Genomic DNA, 17,481 nt, shown 5'->3' on the forward strand with positions numbered 1-17,481 from the left:
ATCATGAGCTCAGTTAATATTCAAAGATAAAGGTTGAAAATGTCTTCTTTTAGCTTAAGTATTGTATATAAGTAAATTATGTACAGTTTTATTCAATCTGTTATCAACTAAAACTAATAATGGTATTTCTTATGGTAAAACAGCCACCTGTCTTTGTGTTGTACTGCACAGTTGTCCCTCTGTATTCATTGGAGAGTGGTTCCAACCTCTACCCTCCACACACAAACACCAAAATCTGCTGGATTTCAAGTCCTTTATATACAGTAGTGTTATATGTTTATATGACTTACTGCACATCCTCTTGTATACTTTTAATCATTTTTACATTATTTATAACATCCCACAAAATATATTGTTCAATATTGTTTAGGAATTACTGTCCAGAAAAAAATGTATACTTGTTCAGTAACGATTCCAATTCTTCCCAAATATTTTCAAACACATCATGCATTGAATCTACAACTACATAACCCACAGGTATTCAGGACTGATTGTACTTCAAAGGTTATATAGTATTACAAGTATGATATTGAATGTTATAATTTCCTTCATAAATACAAAATTTAAATAACCTCATGTTACTATATCACATTTCATATTCTTATATCCCAAATCATACAATAATTTATTTAATTCATCAGATAACAATTAAGAATGTTTTTAGTACATGATCAACACTGTACTAGATGTTCTGAATATGATGCCAGATATCAAAGTTGATGTTAAAAGTTTAATATCCAAAGATAAGGACTAAACAAACAGTCCCTTAGTGAAATTTTATTCTAATGTAGAAAGCATATAATAATTGTTAATGACACAAATAACTGTACAATTATAATAAAAGTTTTTGTGAAGAATGCTCAGTGTCAATTACAGCACAAAATATGCAAGGTCAGAAAGATTATGAAACTTATCTGAAAAAGATGCAATTAAACTAAGACTTCATAGATAAGGCAGAGCTACTTTGGAAAAGAGGGGCAGGATAGACACTCCACTGAGAGAGAAAGCAAACATAAGGCCTCTGGAGAGGAGGAATAAGGGTAGGTGTCGGAGATTAAAGTCAGTGTGCCTGCAACCAAGAGCTACAGCAAATGTGTGGAGTTAAGGTGGCTAGAGCCAGTAGGCAGAAGCCCAGTGAAAGCAGAGTGCTTGAGTCTTTGAAGCAGGGCCATAATATGATGAGACTGAGATTAGGAGAAAAGAATCCCATTCATGGTTCCATTTCAGTAGAGAGAGCAAACTGGAGAGTAGGCACGTGTCCCAACTTGGCAGCAAGCAGCTATTTCAAGGCCGTGAGAGAGGTGCTGATGGCTCTGGCAGACATAAAGAAAACACTGGCCTTTGGGGAGGTTCCAGAAATAAAAGTTTTTTAATTTTTTTTTTTTTTATTTGTATATGTGAGAGGGACAGTAATAAAAAAGCTAATCCTTAAGTTTTAAATTGATTATCTGGTTTGTTGAATATAATATTCAGTAACAGAGAGATATTGGAATAATTATAATAATTTGGGAAAACAGAAAATAATCCCTAAAAATCCGAATAGACATCTTTTTATTCAACAAAATAAGTGTTGAAATTCAATCTCTAAAAATCTCTCAATCTCTCTCTCTCTCTCTCTCTCTTTCTAAGTTTGCAATCAAGCTGGGATCCACAATGATCAATGAAGCCAAAGACACTACAGAAATTCACAGTAACCACACACAGACAAAATAATTTTTCTAGCACTGTGTGTGATCCATTCTTGTTTTGTTTTGCACTTTAACACTTTTGAAATTTGAACACATCTAACATCAGATAATCAACATTACTATCTATATACTTTTTTTTCTGTTGTATTTATTGTTTCCTTTTTTTTTTGAAGAATTGCCCTTCAAAAGATGAAATATCTTAAAAAATGAGTCAATTGAGAACCAAGAAAATCAATTTATTCATTGTCATTCAATTAAAAATGATGGCAATAGAAATCACCAACTATATTTACTTAGATGCTGTTTCGAAAGACATTTAATATTAATCTCCATAATGTTAAGAAAAAAAATGTTATTTTAAGCTATGATTATATTTGGGAAATTTAGAAAACTACCCATATGTTCATTATTATACACTATGTTTAGTAATATTTTTAGAAATATTTTAATCACATTAAAGTGGATCTACATTTTTCTACTATTGGGTAATGTTCAACTTCTTTAAAATTTTTCTGGTAAGTAATATTTCCCCAAAGGGTAGATCCAACACAGCTCTACTATCTACTAAGATAGTTTTAAAAAAAAAATTTAAGTTTTAATTTGTTATATATGACAGCAGAATGCATTACAATTTATATTACACATATAACCACAATTTTTTATATCTCTGGTTGTACAAAATTGGTGAATGAGATGGACATCATTACACAACATAGTTTTAATGCAGACATGGTCCTGTAGCCATGTATTATTCTGTTTTGCTTTTATTTATATGCTCAAAGTGCCTTTGGTCTTGTAGAATCATTTTCTTTGATTTTATAAATTGACTAATGTTTATAGAGAAATTTTATGTGTGAGGCATCAAAGTGTTTTCCATTAATTAGGTCATTTACAATATAGCATCCATTTTCTTTTACCCCCGAATTACAGAATGAAGGCAGAAGGTTAAGGAATGATCTCATTTTCATGCAGTTCATCATACCAGAGTCAAGGGGGGGAAAAAAAAAGAAAAATTTCCTGCACATGTACCTTATTTCTTGACATATGCAGCAATTCCATTGTTCCCTTATGTTTTCTCCAAATTTAGTTATTTGCACAATATTCTTGAGCAGATTCCCCTCTTCAACAAATCTTTTTCCACTAACCTACATCTTATCTTTCCAACTTTCTATTAGTCTCAGTAGCAGTCCAAAAATGAACCCTTCCTCTGTATTCTACACAATCTAGCTCTTCCAAAGTGAATTCAGCCTCATTCAATGAAATCTCATCCTCACCTATTTTAAAACAAAGTAAAAAATTAAATAAATACAACAATGCATTAGGTTTACAGTTTCTTCCTCTGGCTGTTATCCAGTCTTGTCACATATCTTCGGTCAATATTCTCTGTGTTTCATTCTTACATTTCCAATGTTTCATTAACTTTGGAAATTGTTTAAATCTGCCCTCTTCCTTCTGTTTTTATCACTTATGCTAAGATTATTTCCAAACTGCATCAACATGTTGTGTTCTGTCTCTAGCATTTACCTTTGCAGATCTTCTCTCCTAGTAGTACTTTATCCTCTGAACTTTGTTCCTGCGTTCACTGTTGTAATCCAAAGTGTCATCACTACTTTCTGCAATGGCTTTTTAACTGAACTTCCTTCCATTACATGCAAGCTCTAGCTTATCATTTCTCCTAAAATTGCCAGACAGAGCTCTCTATGCCACATGTCTTATAATGCTTCCTATCTGTTTGAAAACCACTGGGATCCATGTATCATTCTTAGTTTTAAACTAAGCAGTTGTATTAGTTTTTTTTTCCTTGAAGATGATTATGCCAAAATATCCTTTTTAAAAGACTTTTCTAGCAACCTGCTGTTGTCATTTATACACTGAAAGACAAAGTCTAATTTGCCTTTCAAGAATATAGATTAGATTTAGTGACTCACTTCTAATGAATAATAAGTAGTGAAAGAACATGATATGATTATAAGACTTGGTTATAAAAGACAAAACATACAATAGAACCCAGCATCAACCAGAACAGATTCTAATCACAGTCCCAGTTGAAGTTTCAAGTGACAGCCAGCATGGTATACCTGCCCAACAACTGAGTACTGGGGACTTCAGAGGATTCTGAGTGTTGTTGCTAAGTGGAGTAGAGGTGAAATTTTCCTGCCATGCCCTATTCAAAACCCAGATTTCTAAATGTTTTCATTGTTTTAAGCCACTAGGTTTTGGATTTTTATTTCTTATGTAAACATAAACAAACAACAAAGAAATCTTATCTTTTTTAACCAGTCACCTTTATTGGATATTAATACTCAGAATATGAAAGAATTCAGCCATGAGGCCACTTTCATACTGGAGGCAGTCCCAATCAGGAGTACATAGTATACTCTCCACACTGACCCCTCTTCATTGATACTTGCATCACCAGTCATGCTTGAGGTACTGTTAAGAAAGGCACTAGCTGAAAAGCAGCATGCTGCCATCACCATGTTGACACCTGCAATGCTCCCCTTCTTCAAGTTGATGTACTTGTAACACTGGTGGTAACCTCTCTAAAATGCTCACCCAATGCCTTTAGGGGGAAAATCCCGCATCAGTATCCAGCTTGGGCACTCCCCTAATTTGACATCCATGGGTTTCTTCTCTTTCTTTGGCATGACTAATGTCATCTTGAAATCTTAGTGTCTGCTGAGCCAGGCCTTGTAAGGTTCTTATCTTAATCTTTAACCTAACCTTCCACTCCATATTGCATACATAGCTTGAATTATATTAAACTGTCTGCACTTGCCCATAGATACCATATTTTTAGACACTGAAATATTTGAAGACATAAGACCTTAGGAAAGTTCTTTCTGAACACTTCCTAATAATTCTGCCATTTCTGGAGAAAGTACTATTAGTTAAGATTCAATTCTTAACACCACTTCTCAGTGCCTTCCCATAATCCCCAGTTTGCACTAGAATTCCGTTTCTCTCTTTTACCTTAACATCAAATATAACTTATGTTGGATTAATACCAAAATGGATAAATGCTCTGTAAGTATAGTTCATGCAATTAACACATACAATATATCAGAATATGATCATCAAAATGTTGTAAATTATTTGTTACATTTATAGGAAAAGTCAGCCTTTCTAGCTAGTATTAATTTTACAAGCTAAAATGTGAGCTGTCAGTAACAACTGAAGCATTGTTAGCTCTGCTCTATTTGTTTTTATTCTTTGGAGAAATACAGTTGGATGATGATTCCATTCAGGAATTATAATCATACCATATCAGACACCTAGGTAGTAGCCACAACACTGATATTTTATTGTTGCCTTCAAATTCTATTAAAAATAAACCATTTCTTTGCAGCTCTTTGATGTGTAGAAATGTTCTTCTCTGAGATTTGAGTCATGGATACAGATCTTGCTTTGTAAACCTAATCTCCTCATAGCTCAACTCTTCTGTCTGTGCTCTCATTATCTTTCCTCTGAACTCCACCTCTTCTACCACCTTATCTCATTTCCCCGTGCAGCTTTCTCCAATCACATTTTTTTCATAACCATGCCACTTTCTTTCTTCTCTTTCCTATGAGTTCATACCCTGTGGGTATACCTATGGCAAATTGTTATGCTTCCTTTAACCATGACAGATAATTCACAGGGGTCCTGGAGAAATCTCTGTGGCTCTAACATTCACAGCTGTTCTATGAATTTAAAATTAATTGAGACTAGGTTCAGTGATACTTTTGTCATTTTCCTGGGTTAAAAAAAAAGATATTGGTTGTGCGATCTTATTTTTGTGATAGTATTTTATTTGAATAGTCACAGAAAAACTGCATAGATTATAGACCATCATTATATATAAATTTCAAGTTTTAAATTTCACAGTTACAAAATGGCAAATTTTAGAAAGGAATGATAGATTGTTGAGTGAAATCCTATACAATGTGAGATTAGATTTGTGCATGACATGACTTTAAAAAAATAGCTTATTTATTTATTTAGGCAATACTGGGGACACAAACAGAGGACCTTGTTCATGCTACGAAAGCACTGAGCCACACCCAGCCCATAACAGAATATTTTTTTACCAAAATCTGGCTTATTTTTATTTTAAATGTAAATGATTAAAGAAATTTAGTTGTTTATGATTTAAAAATTCAGGTTTTTATGATTAAAAAAATTTTTGTTTTTTCTTTTGTAATCAAAAGTACACAAAGTCGGATATGGATTGCATGATAAAGCAACAGTTAATGTATAGCTATGTAACTTAGGGAATATTCAAGAACCTTGATAATACTTTTAGATTTCTCAATAAATAAAAATATAATTCCCCTACTAAATATTCTGGCCCTAGGTTTTACACCGTTCTTTTTATTTTCATATTATATTTCATTCATTGGGGTCAGCCAAAAATGTGGTATCCAGAGTGATCATGTCCAATCAATCAAGTAAAAATAGACTTTTCAGCATGTATTTATGCACAAATGCCCTTTGTATAAGACAAGAAAGGACTACAGAGGTTGCAAACACATTATTTTCTCTCTGATTTAAAATATCCCCTGAAATTCTTCAGGAATTCTGAAAATGCTCCTGGGAATCTCTTGGTATTTAGTGTTTGAAATATTAATTATTAAAAATAATCCAAAATGTGAAAATGAGATATTCTTGACATTAAAATGGTCTGCCTTACAAAAAGTAGATTACCAAATTCAAGTTTGTGAGGATTCACATAAAGATATTGAAGTTTTCGTAGACCCACAGAGGATTTGTTCATTTACATTTGAGCAATTGTCTTCCACATAATCTGAACATTTGTTTAAAACCAGTTATGTTTACACATGTTTTTCCTTCTAAATAACTACTTGTTTCTATAATAAAAAGAAAATAATAATGCACTAGACAGTAAAAGAGTTAAATTTTTATTTCAAAGTATTTATGAATATGAAGAAGAGAGTTTGAAGTCGTCAAATGCTTTTCTTCAGGCCCCCATGAGTAGGGTAGCTATCCTTATGTGCTCATGTGAAATATTATGAAGCTTTACTCAGGCAGTGAACTTTGGAGTAATTTAGATGAAGAAGTCCACAAGAAGAGGCGGGGGAGGGGGGGCAAGGGACATTTACTATATGTTTAATGCATGTTTGGTAATCCTAGTAGATTTTATATAATTTTCAGCATTAATCTGGACTTTATAACCACTTTATGCCCTTTAGTAAGACAAGTCAATTCTCTGGGAGTATTTCTGATACCTTGGAGTGTTATGAACTGACCGGGAAGGTTTTCTAGAATTAAAACATGTAAGTCTGGGCTGGGGTTGTACCTCAGTTTAGAGTGCTTTCCTGGCATATGTGAGGCACGGGGTTTGATCCTGAGCATAACAAATAGATGAGTAAAATAAAGATATTGTGTCCACCTACAACTAAAAAAAAATTAAAAATAATATGTCTTAGGTACCTATTTATGGATAACCATACACATATTTTAAAACATAATTTGGGGGGTTTGAGATATAGCTCAGTTAGTAGAGTGCTTGCCTTGCACGTACAAGGTTATGGGTTCAGGCACCACCAAAAAAATAAAATGAAATAAAAAATAAAAAATAAATAAAACATAATTTGGTCCAGAAATTTTATGTATGTAATTGAGAAGACTGATGTGATTAATTCATAGATCTTAATTGTTGTCTTAAATGCTTTTGAATGTGAAATATTATTTATTTCTTCACAGTAATATTAATTTCATTAAATAAAAATTCATCACATTCTCCTGAAGATCACCAAATATTTATGGAAAAATCAAGCACAAGAAAACTTTACAAATAAAAATATTTTCAAAAAGTGGGTAAAAGTAATTTTAATTTCTAATAGTTTCGTTTGAACAATTATCATTTTCTCTTAATTAAGAAATTATGTTATAAAAGTTTTCTGTGCAGCACAGTTAATAACTTATTAAGGAATTATTTGTTTGACCAAAATTTAGAAGTTGTTTAGAATAAAAACAAAACATTGAGTTGGGCATGGTGATACACACCTGTAATCCTAGTGGATTCGTAAACTAAGGCAGGACAATTAAAAATTCAAAGCCAGCCTCAGCAATTTAGTGAGGCCCTATGCAACTTAGCCAAAGAGTCCCAAACAAACAAACAAATAAACAAACAAAAATTAAACTTTAAAAGGGCTGGGGATATGTGGGAATGTGGATGTAGCTTAGTGGTTTAGCACCCCTGGGGTTAACACCTGGTACCAAAAAAAAAAAAGGAATATTTATTATTTTTCTTACTTCAAGTATTTAGGTAAAATGATTTGATTTTTTTATTTTAGTGATATGCTGGGAGACCAAATTTATAATATATTTTCAATGGTGTCTTCATTATGTATATCATGTAAATAGTTTTCTTTAAAAAATATGAAATGTTCATTAAAGTAAAGCTGAACTTTCAAAACCTGCACTGTAGAGTTAGGTTAGCATGGTTTTGTTTGTTTGTTTCATTTTTGTTTTTACATTAGATACTTTCTATTGTACTCTAGTATATATCCCATCCTAAATTTTTAGACTTATGTGTTATTCAGGTCACCTTACATTAAAGCTTGAAGTTACATTTTTTTTTTTCCTGTGCCATTTTTGGTTAGTTTAATGCAGTCAGTTGGAGAAAGAAGCCTGAGGAGGAATTCCTCAGAGTTAGGTCTGAAGACTGAGTGCAAATACTCTCAAGGCCTAACCTTGAACAGCAATTGGAAAACTTGGAAGACATCACTTAGTATGGACTCAGTAAGGTCAGCTCTACCCTGGCACCCTTTTACTGAGGTCTCAAGGAAAAATGGGCACTACAGGTGAGAAGCTGATAGAACTAGAGCTATGTGACTTAGGCAGTCACTGAACAGAATGGAAGCTCTTAACACCATCCTGTAGATAATGGACATGTCTCCACCTTTACAGGAAGCAGGGCTAAGTAAATCCCTAATGATTTCGGGTTAGGAAAGATCTTGACTCATATAACTCATAGTAGAAGCTATATGTTCTACTCTGAAGTATGTACAGCATAGATCTGAGTCTTTTGGATCTATGCTGTACATACTTCAGAGTAGAACATATAGCTTCTACAAATTGAACAACTCAAACAAAGGGTTTGCATTTGCTGCTGCTCCAAGGTGTAATCACAGATTTCTTCAGCAAAGTCTGATTTTCAGATGAAGCATTTCTTGATAGAGAGCAGGCTAGAGGCAGATCTTTCTTGAATACCAGAATATGGGTTTCCATAGACAAGACCTGTTACATTTAAATGAAGCATTGAATAAAGTATTTTAGGCCACAAACAAATTAAGGCTGGTATCATGTCTCAATAATAAGTGTATTTTCTCTAGTGCCTTACATAGAATATGTCATTAACAGCCATTTTTATTTCAATTAATTAACTATGGTGTAGAATCACATCTCATTAAGTAGACCTCAAAATGTAATTCTTACTTAAAACGTAAAATATTTGCTGTACAATTTGGGTGGAAGTGAGCATTCATTATCTAGATGGCTAATTTAAATTTTGGCGTGGATTGGAGCCTCAAGACCAACCTTTAGATTGAGCTGATAAGTCTCTGCTGTGTTGGGTCTTCTTGTTACATGGTTAATCCCCCCTCATCATAGCAAAATTCATCACAACTGTTCAGATCATTAATCTTCCTGCTATTTTTATTCAAATGGTTGATTTTGATGAACTTAATAGGAAGATAATAAATCCAGGCAATTTGCCTGTGAATGTAATTCCCTTGCTAATGTGTACCTGCCACCCAGGCACAAGGCACCTCCCATGAGGCTTCCCCTTGGAATGATTTCCTTCACTCTCAAGACACTTTTTTAAAATTAATTAATTCATTTTTATTCCAATTTGTTATATATGATAGTAGAATGCATTAAAATTCATATTACACATATAGAACACAATTTTTCATATCTCTGGTTGTATACAAAGTATATTCATACCATTTATGTTTTCATACATGCACTTAGGGTAATGATGTCCATCTCATTTCACCATGTTTTCTACCCCATTGCCTCTCTCTTCCCCTCCACCAGTTTGCCCTATCTAGATTTCATCTAATCCTCCCATGCTCCACTCCCAACCCCACTATGAATCAACCTTCCTATATCAGAGAAAACATTTGGCAATTGTTTTCTGGGGATTGGCTAACTTCACTTAGCATTATATTCTCCAACTCCATCCATTTACCTGAAAATGCCATGATTTTATTCTCTTTTATTGCTGAGTAATATTCCATTGTGTATATATACCACAGTTTCTTTACCCATTTATCTACTGAAGGGCATACAGGTTAGTTTCACAGTTTAGCTATTGTGAATTGTGCTGCTATAAACATTGATGTGACTGTGTCCCTGTAGTATGCTGTTTTTTTTTTTTTTTTTCTTAAAGAGAGAGAGAGAGAGAGAAAGAGTATTTTTTAATGTTTATTTATTTATTTTTCTTTTTTTAGTTTTCTGCAGACACAACATCTTTGTTTTTTGTATGTGGTGCTGAGGATCGAACCCGGGCCGCACACATGCCAGGCCAGCACGCTACCGCTTGAGCCACATCCCCAGCCCAGTATGCTGTTTTTAAGTCCTTTGGGTATAGACAGAGGAATGGAATAGCGGGGTAAAATGGTGGTTCCATTTCCAGTTTTCCAAGAAATATCCATACTGCTTTACATATTGGCTGCACCAACTTGCAGTCCCACCAGCAATGTATGAGTGTGACTCCCCCGCCATATCTTTGCCAACACTTATAGTTCTTTGTATTCTTAATAGCTGCCATTCTGAGTGGAGTGAGATGAATTTTTAAAAAATCATAGAATACATGTCTACATGTATGAATATACTACAGTGAAGTTCACTATCATGTACATCCACAAGACACTAATGAAAAAAAAAAATCTAAAAGGAAACAGCAGAAAGATCAGTTGAGGGAAGTGAAGAAGGGAGGGAGGAGAGCCAGAAAATGGAAGTACTAAGGACTGAATTAGATCATATTCCATGCCTTTGTATTTATGTCAAAATTATGTTATACATAATCTGAATCTCAATGTTATGTATAAATAAAAAAATGATTAAAAAGGAAAAAATAGAGCTAGAACTTATGGTAATAGCACACATTTTGCTATGTAAGTAAAAGATCTTTGTGTATTTGATTCTACTTTATTTCTGCTGTTATCATGTATTACTTATATACTGAATCAATAGAAACTCTTTAGATTTGAAAGTTGTAATGTTGCTAATTTCACCTCATAGTGATGATATCCTTGTTGTTGTTCATCAAATCCTTCAATAAATTCCATATACTTCCCTAAAAATACACCTGAATCCACTCAAAGCCACTTCTCTCTTTTATTTAAAAACCCTTCTCCAGATGTCACCCAGATTCCATCCTGCTTCCTATTTCTTCATATTTTCACAAGGATTATATTTTAAAGCAGAGCAGAGCCTTTGTCTTTTAAAAAAACTGCAATGACTTTTCATTTCTCTAGGAATAAAATCCTAAATCCAAACTATAACCAATAAAGTCTTATATAGTTCTCCCTTCTACCACTTTTATAATATCCCTTCTCCTAGAACACGCCCTAATTTTCTGGTGAAGCATTGTAGTTCTAGCTACAATCTTCTCCCTGCCATTCTTAACATGTCAGCAAGATCTGCCTCAGAGACTTTGCATTGGCTGTTCCCTCCATCTGGAAAGACTTTTCTTGATACCTGGGTGCATCATTTCTGATGGCTCTTTGTTCAAATAATAAATTACAGAAGGCATTCTCTAAACATGCTAAATAGATTGGTATATAAGCTCTCAGCTCTTTCTCTCAAACATCCTGCCCTTGAACTATCCAATATTTTGTACATTTATTGTTTACCCTCACTAAAAAGAACTGGGATCTATCTATCTATCTATCTATAGATATAGATATAGATATTTCTTTTTTTGATCCGTGCTTCTTTTCCTAGTGCTTGGAGAGTCACAAGTATAGGATAGGAACTTGATAACACTTGATATCTGATTTCCTAGCATATGACTCTTGCTTGTACCCATTCAATTTCATCACTTTAAAGAGTTAAGCAAAAACGAGAAGCTATTTTTGAAACATATTCGTTGCTGCTGCTTTATGACAAGCTCTTCATAAACCTGTGTTTATTTTGTACAAGTTTAAATATTAGAAATGGAGAACAACTATCTTCATTTTATGTGTACATATAAACTTTAAGATATTGAATATTTTTCAGAGAACATATGTTCATAGTCAGGATTCAATTCCAAAGAAAATTTTAACAAATTTCTATTTTGTTATTGTAATTTTGACTCTTAAATCCATGTTCCTTGCCATTTGCCTCTGATATTAAATGTTAAAGTAAAACTTTGAAAAACATCTGAATTGCTATTTGTGATTTTATCTTTTATTTCCATATCAAATTATATTAGATTTCTTAAAATCATCTAGTACTCAACTTTTTACATATTCTTCTGTTTCTTTATCCCCTGTTTTATATGTGCTATTTTTCTCTCTATTTAATTCTCTTCCCTCATATTCCTACATTTCCTTACATTTTTTTCTACTTCAAATGTAGTTGAAATTTTTATAATACATTTTTTTACTGTTAACATATTCTTTCTCATTTTGATGTTGATTTTAATCAAATATGGGTAACAGTACTTACACAACATTCTAGTGTCTTGTCCAGTGACTTCTCCCACTGACATCTTTTTTTCCAAATCAGGCTACCTAATTCAAAATTTCTGTTACAAGTAAATGAATATATCATGTGTTGTTTGTGTGTTTTGGAAAATTTTACAGATTCATATTTCAGAGAGTAAGTCATTTGGAATGCTTTATTCAGAGCATAGTTGGGTAATAACACGAAACAAAGACAAGTAGCTCTATCTATAGCAGTTTTTTAATATCCATTATTTAATAATTAAATATCTAATATTACTAGTACTGGACAGTTTTGAGGGGTGGGGAGAGATAGAGAGAGAGAAATCAGCTTAAACCTGAAGCAAAAAGAAAGAAAGAAAGAAAGAAAGAAAGAAAGAAAGAAAGAAAGAAAGAAAGAAAGAAAGAAAGAAAGAAAGAAAGAAAGAAAATATCTAGAACATAGAACAAGAGTAAGGGAAATGAAGTGGGCTTAACAACACTCATCTCACATGAAACACTCTGCAGAGTTATTGCTCAGCATCTGTGGATGGAAGGAAGGTGTCCTGAAGGCAGCTGGGATCTTTAAGGGGACTGGATAGAGTAGCAAGACTGGCTCTGATAAAGAGAGTAAGAGATGCAGACTAGAACTACCTGTCACTGTTTGGGGTGCACTGAATTGGTGGAACCAGAGTAAGGAAGAGACCCCTGGTGCCTTGCCCTGTCCAAACACCTCCAGTGTGCCCAGTCTTCCACTAGGAAAACTGGGGAAGGAGTCAGGACACGAGGTCCACATTGGTTCTGTTCCTAATATTATAATACACATTAAGGAAGAATGGATTGAGGGATAAAAATTACAATATGCCCATAATTTTCTATTATTTTGGCATAGCTGTGTTAAATTTAATGATCTGAAAGTTAAGTTTCTGAGCTTTATTGGTTCTACTTCATGCTAAAATGCCTGCAGAGAGTTGTGATTTAATATAATGATCTCAAATTAAAGTGGCATTTTAAAATGAATTAAAATGCAAGCATATCTCTAACAATCTATTCATAAACACGTCAATACATTGGTTTAAAAATCCAATTCCATGTATCTTTATATGTGTTCGAATAATTTCATGACTTTTTATATTTGAACACCTACTAAATGCTTTTTAAAACATTTTTACTGATTGACTAGTATTTATTGCAAGTACAGGAAATTCTTCATTTTCTGATTAGGAATAGGACCCTAAAATGGATATAAATAAAACTTACAGTGCATATCAGTGTTACTATCTTTATAGCTTATTATAAAAAAACAATGTTGTTAAAAGGTAGTTAAAAAATGTTGGTGAAGATATTATTATATTCCTGTCCCCATAAATGACAGTGCTAAATATTGTTCAATCTTTCAATACATGAATTAAACATTATGAAAATTTATAGTGACCATGAAAATAATATGAACATTCAGATACAATTTCAAGAAATTAATTACACAGTTTTTTTAAAAATTCTTTTATTTTTACAATAATTAAAACAGTAGATTTTTATTATAATTAATTCAGTTTATAGTGTACATTTATAGATATTACCAAAATATTTAAATTAACCTTCTTATATCCACAATGACCAGTATTCTGGAGCCTTTGCCCCACCACTTTTTTTTTTTTTGGTACCAGTGATTTAACCCAGGGACCCTTAACCACCAAGCCATACCCCTATCACCCTTTTTATGTTTTATTTTGAGACAGGATTCCCCTAAGTTGCTGCGGCTGCCTTTGAACTTGAGATCCCTACCTCAGGTTCCTGAGCCACTGGAGCCATTTGTTTTGATAGAAGATCTTGTATTCACTCTAATACAGAACAAGTCCAAGCAAGTCTATACGGCTTCTTTGTTGCACATCACTATCTATAACCTAGTAGAGAAAGTATAAGAATTACATAAAGTATACTTCAAAAGCACATTTTTTATTTTGAAAACTAATTAGCATAGTAACATGTTGTGGCTTTTGTGGAAAAGAAATTGCTTTAATCCATCATCAATATTTTAATAAACTGTATCTACAATATTTTGTCACTCTTTAGAACAGAAGCTACAGAAACTTACACTAAGGAATAAAATATAGAGACTGCAATAAAAGGTATTGAGAAATATTCTGCTAATGCTATTGCAAATATTGTAGAATGAACTGGAATTATATTAAATAAAATTTAAAATTCTAGTTAAGGTAGAAGGAAAATGAAAAAAAGGAAAAATGTATTTTTCTGCTGCAGTACTCAATATATTTGTTACCTCCTAGCTCATCAGTGGGTAGACTTGGATTGCTTCGAAACCTTATGCAGTATTTTCAGTTTATCTTGTGATTTTAACTACTTTGGCAAGTCAACATTCCACCTGAAATAAGTTTCTGTTACAGTTTAATTCCATCAGTAGTATTAAATTACAATTTCCTACAACAAATAGGACTATAACATATAGAATGTGAATCTCTTCTTTCTCTTAAGAGGCAGTGGATATTGTAATCATGATTTGAATTTTAATATAGTTTAACATTGAGTCTTAGAGTGACAGATTTGAGAGTGGTCCTATTTAACATCGATTCCTTCCTTCTTGCCCTTCCTTTCATAGAATTCCAGTTGCTCAATATTCTTCACAGTGTTTTGTGCCTCAGTGGATGCTTATCAATACATATCTCTACAATAAATTTATTTAACAATCCTATTTCCTAAAGAGTAACACATTTCAGATGGGCTGTGCCTGATTCTTGTTGGCTATGCTATGAGGGAATTCCCTTGGAATTTTTAGGGGAAAGTATCAATGCTACAAAGATAGAAGTTAAGGGCTGGTTTTGTGGCTCAGTGGTAGAACACTTGCCTAGTATGTGGGAGGCTCTGAGTTTAATTCTAGCACTACATATAAATAAATAAAATAGAAGTCCATTGACTGCTAAAAAAAAATGATAGAGGGTAAGCTGTAGAATGAAGTCATTTCTCTTTTTTTCTATAAATGTGGGTGCATCTATGGACTATGCTGTCATCAGCCTAAGGAGAAGCCAACAATTTTACTCATTTTTTAATGTAATTAATGTAAGTCTTTCTTAAGGCCCAACTATTTCATACAAAATCACTATTTTTGTGGTCAGGCATTCTTTCATGTTGTTTACTCTTTCCCTGAATAACATTTTCTGAACATAATCCTTGGGAAGATATTTTTCTTTCCCTACCATTCAAATGTAAGATGTAATCATTTTGAGAAGAAACTTTTTGTGTCTTCTTTAGAACCTTAAAGATTTAACAGTATCTGATATCTAAGGTTACAAAGTTTTTGGTGCTTACTCAAAAGCTCTACTGCTCATCTCAAAGTTAACCCTAAATGTGTGACTGAGTGAAAATATATGCAATAAGGCTCTTCTTATTGTATTTTTTTAAAATTTTGGATTCAATTTCTAGTTCCTGGATTTCTCCTGGCAAACATGGCCTCATTGTGGCCATTTTGACTCTTTTAAATTTGCAAAAGTCTTCCTATAAGCAAGGAAAAACCTTCCCAGTGCTGCTATTTCCCTTCTCATAATCTTCCCATAGTCTGTTGACACTTAGAATTGTTTGAATGCTCTATAAGACACCCAAGATTGTTTATTATCCACTTCAATTATTATCATTTCAAGCCTTGAAAAAAAAAAGATAGATTGTTTTACAAGTACCCCAGCTGCTTCTACCTGAAAAACTCAATGTTTTGTACATATTTCATGAGGAAAAGCCATACACACGACAAATTATAAGGTTTGCCTACTGTTAAACACATGTAATCTCAGAGAAGTTCTTCCCAGCTGTAGCAGGTTTATGGTTTCTTGTGTTGCTTTAGGAGCAGGATGTATTTTATACACTGCGGAGAGAAGTTGGTCTGCTCTTGAAGCTCCTTCAGGAGTTGGCATTCAGAACAGGGTCAATCAAGGAGGATGCTGGCTCTGTGCCTGAATTTTCTGTTATGTTTAGTTCAATTAGATTCAAATATACAAAACATGCCAGTGAAAAGAGAAGGTCAATCGCTTGGAAATCATATTAACAATAACTTGTAGGTAATTTTTGCTGTCTACGGTTTACCTACACTTACAAGTACAAGAATTAACAAGAGCAACGTAATAGGCCATTTGCCACCACATAAAGAAGAGTGTATTAGAATCCATTTAAGATTATCTGTATTGTATCCATGGCTTCCGTTTATCTTGTGATTATAACTTCTCACAATATGAGTACAATATGACCTGCTCAATATACAATCTTCATCACTTTTCTTTAATATTTATATATACCTCATCAATTTCACATTTTATAAACTGTTTCATATTCAGTTTTCACAGGAAAAACCATCTTAGTTCGAGATGCTGTAACAAAAATACCATCAAATGCATAGTATATAACAGCATATTTCTTTATATATGTTATAGAGGCTGGCAAGATCAGTTAAGGCACTTCAATATCTGCTGAGGGCTCATATCTCAGAAGCAACTGAGAAGGATGCTGGCTTTGTGCCTTCATTTTCTGTTATGTTTAGTTCAATTAGAGGTAAATGTATGAAACATGCCAGTGAGAAAAGAAGTTCAAGCATTTGGAAATAATAATAGCAATAACGTGGGAGGAAATTTTTGCTGTGTCCAGAATTACCTACACTGCTACTTATAAACAAGTCATAGTACTTGTAGTGTAGATGGACCAAACCACATTTCAGTTTCTCACTGCAATCTCCTGAGGTGGAAAGTGGTGGCAGTTCTCTGAGGCATCTTTTAGAACAAAACTAATCCCAGTCCCCACACCTAAATATTATCACCTTCAGGGTTAATAATTAAACATATGAAATTTCAGGGTCACAAAACTTCAGACTAAAACACAACCTGAAGTCAAAATGGGAAACAATTTTGGTGAAAAATTTGAAAAATCAGATTATTGTCTTTTTTTTAAATGTCTTCAAAATATATGTGTACCATACCTTTTTGTTTATTTTATTCTTTTTTTTTTATATTACTCCAATTCATTCTTCAGACCTGATATCATTTACTGTAATATGATTCTAATTTTAAAAAATACACTTATTGTTTACTAAAGGACAAATATTTATAATATTTGAAGCAATACATAGTATTGCTTCAAATATTATAAATATTTGT

The 17,481-nt window shown here is 33.0% G+C and overlaps 1 protein-coding gene and 1 pseudogene across 1 annotated transcript in view; one reads left to right on the top strand and one right to left on the bottom strand.

The window, feature by feature from the left end:
- The window catches only part of Cdh12 (cadherin 12), a 939,940-nt gene that overhangs the window by 482,413 nt on the left and 440,046 nt on the right, over nucleotides 1–17,481 (top strand). The gene's annotated exons all lie outside the window — the stretch shown is intronic.
- On the bottom strand, nucleotides 4,101–4,803 carry LOC107151170 (annotated as a pseudogene).

This window comes from Marmota marmota, unplaced genomic scaffold (genome assembly GCF_001458135.2).
Source record: "Marmota marmota marmota unplaced genomic scaffold, marMar, whole genome shotgun sequence".
Taxonomy (NCBI): Eukaryota; Metazoa; Chordata; class Mammalia; order Rodentia; family Sciuridae; genus Marmota; species Marmota marmota.